A 3327-nucleotide genomic window follows, 5' to 3' on the forward strand; every position below is an offset into this window, starting at 1 on the left:
CCTAAAATTTTAGCCCGGACTTATTAAAGAATAAACTTAGGCTTTTTTTTTCTTAAATTAATTTTTTTTAAATTAATATGTAGACTATCATAAATTAATTTTATGAATATTCTAATAAAAAAAATTTAAAATTCCGATAAATATTTTGACTCGGTTCGATGGAGCTCATACCGATTTCTTGGCTAAATTTTGGAGGGAATCTGACGTTAGTTTAGCATTTAGCATTTAGTCCAAATTTTTCCCTCGGGTTAGAGTGAGTTTGGGGGGAAATTTTTTAGAGTAATTTGACTTTTAACTCACCATTAGAGATGGTCTTAACAAACACGGACTGTAGCATAGAAACGGCAGTTCCTGTTAAACCTCTTTTCCTCCCCTCACTCTTCTCTCCCATGGCAACTGCAGTGCTGCCAGTATCCGTGCCCGCCAGAAAGCAAACCCGACCCGGTCAGGGCGGATTTGAGGCCCATGGACTATCCGAAGAAGAGACCTGGGTCCGAGCCATCGCCGAAATCGTCAGCTCCATGGTCGACCTCTCCCGGAAGACCAAAACGTCGACCTAAACGCCCTCAAGACCACCGCGTGCCGCAAGTACGGTCTCTCACGTGCGCCGAAGCTGGTTGAAATGATCGCGGCTCTGCCGGAGTCGGACCGTGAGGCTCTTCTCCCTAAGCTCAGGCCAAGACGGTCCGAACCGCCTCAGGCATCGCCGTCGTGGCCGTGATGTCGAAGCCTCATAGGTGCCCCCACATCGCCACCACCGGGAATATTTGCGTGTACTGCCCCGGTGGTCCCGATTCGGACTTTGAGTACAGCACTCAGTCTTACACTGGATACGAGCCTACTAGCATGCGCGCAATTTGGGCAGGTATGGCTTTCTCTAGTTCATTGACGCATTTTATCGAACACTTGATAGGGAATTCAAAATTTATGTTAGTCATGATTCGTTTCGAAGTTTAAAGTTTTCGGCTTGATTGATTTTTCACCAAGAAATTGAGAGCTTTGTAATGAAGAGATTATTTGAAGGAATTGGTGTTTAAAATTGGATTAGTGAAGTTAATTTGGTAGTTAATCTTTTGGTTTTGTGTGTTTAGATACAACCCATATGTCCAGGCTAGAAGATCAGCTGAAGAGATTGGGTCACAGTGTAGACAAGGTTTGGAGATTTCCATGATAGAGTAATATGCATGGTTGTCGCCTTATAACTGGTACTGAATTTGTGTTTTCAGGTCGAGTTCATCTTAATGGGCGGTACTTTCATGTCGTTGCCCGCAGATTACCGTGATTACTTTATTAGAAATCTGCACGATGCGTTATTGGGACACACTTCTGCCAATGTTGAAGAGGCAGTTGCCTACTCTGAGCATGGTGCTACTAAATGTATTGGAATGACCATTGAAACCTGAGATTTTAGTTTATTTCCGAAGCCTTTAATTTCTCATTCTTGTGTTTAAATTGGCTGACAGTAATTTTTCGCTTACCATCTTGTTTCCAGTTCATCTGGTCGGTCCAGAAAGTTAACAAAGGTAGTTGTAACTTTTTATTCTGCTGGAGGCCAGATTATTGCCTTGGACCTCACTTGAGACAAATGCTTTCTTATGGTTGTACAAGACTAGAAATTGGAGTTCAGAGTACATATGAGGATGTGGCTCAGGACAACAATAGAGGTCATACCGTAGCTGCAGTGGCTGATTGTTTTTACTTGGCAAAGGATGCTGGTTTTAAGGTCAGCCTAGTACCTTATCATAAAACTCACTTACCTTCACCGTGGGAAAAGATTGGATTTTGGACCTTTTATATCTACAGTGACAGGAGATTAATCTTTCATCAAAACAATTTGTGAGCCTGGATATATTTTTCAAATTATTGTGCTCTCCCATAATTCAGCGAGAATATTTTATCATATTCTAGTCATTCATGTTGATTACTTTTGTTTCACACTAATAATTTTATGCATTTGCTCTAGGTGGTTGCACACATGATGCCTGACCTTCCTAATGTAGGGGTTGAGAGAGACATGGAGAATTTCGGGAGTTCTTTGAGAGCCCCTCGTTCAGAGAAAATGGCCCTAAAATTTAACCAACACTCGTGATCTGTGGAACTGGACTCTATGAGCTTTGGAAAACGGGCAGGTACCTGATCAACTTGTGGCAATTGTAGCTCGGATCCTAGCCATGGTCCCCCCTTGGACGCGTGTTTATAGAGTTCAGCGAGATATTCCAATGCCTTTAGTTACTTCTGGGGTTGAGAAAGGAAATCTTCGGGAGTTAGCTTTGGCTTGGATGGAAGACCTGGGCTTGAAGTGCCGTGATGTTCGAACACTGAGAGGCTGGAATTCAGGTATGTGGGTAGTCATTCTTGTTTGAACATGTTTTTTGGAACTGAGGTTTTGATTTGCAAGTCGAACAAGGCATGAAATTCGGGTTGTTGTAAGTGGAGCGAGTGATGAAATATACGGTTTTAGTTTTGGAATGAATTTGGTTCTGAAGTTGGAGTTTTTTTGTTTGCAGGTATACACCAGGGGAGTTCCCGTTGCCTTCAGAAACGCGGTCTGCTGAGTTCTATAAGATGGTGCCTAGGATGCTTTCGGATGCAGGTTACAACCTATAGAAATTAGCAGTTACTGCAAGAGTGGATATCACTGCAAACACAATCTAACTTATTGGAAGAACAAGCCTTTCTATGCTGTCGGCCTTGGCTCCGCTAGCTATGTCGATGGCGTGAGGTTTTCGAGACCAAAGAGGATGAAGAGTACACAGGTAATGTGGAGAATATGGAGAATGATTTGGTGGAGTGCGGTGAGGTACCGTATGGTACGTAGACGGGACGAAACGGATGTTGTTATGGATAAAGTTTTCATTGGGACCGGAATACGCGTGGTACATCACGTGTTTTTATATAAATTGTGGGAAATTTTATTTTTTAAGTTGTTAACTTTTTAACACATATCACACCATTTATATAGCGATACGTAATGTACCATCCCGTGTTTCGGTCACACCAAAAATTCTCTCATTGTTATCTTCTCTCTTAAAATGAAGAGAAAACATTACATTTATGTACAATTATTGCTTCCGCTGAAATTAATAATTAACAAATGCATTATGATTCTTACCCTATTAAGATAGATCATAGTTAGGGGTGAATTTGGGTACGGTTATCGTACTAAAATCCTTGTACTAAATACCATACCAAATTTTTGGGTTTGACACAATTTATTATCATTATTATGCCAAATTTTTAGCATAACTAATTATGGTATGTCAAATAGTTATAGTTCGGTTAACATGGTATGATCATAGTAATTACCACTTTATTTTGGATCACTTT

The 3327-nt window shown here is 41.0% G+C and overlaps 1 pseudogene; it reads left to right on the forward strand.

Moving 5' to 3' along the window:
• Positions 1-221: 221 nt before the first annotated feature.
• On the forward strand, positions 222-3080 carry LOC103400188 (elongator complex protein 3-like; annotated as a pseudogene).
• Positions 3081-3327: the final 247 nt, after the last annotated feature.

Source organism: Malus domestica, chromosome 06, assembly GCF_042453785.1.
Source record: "Malus domestica chromosome 06, GDT2T_hap1".
Lineage (NCBI taxonomy): Eukaryota > Viridiplantae > Streptophyta > Magnoliopsida > Rosales > Rosaceae > Malus > Malus domestica.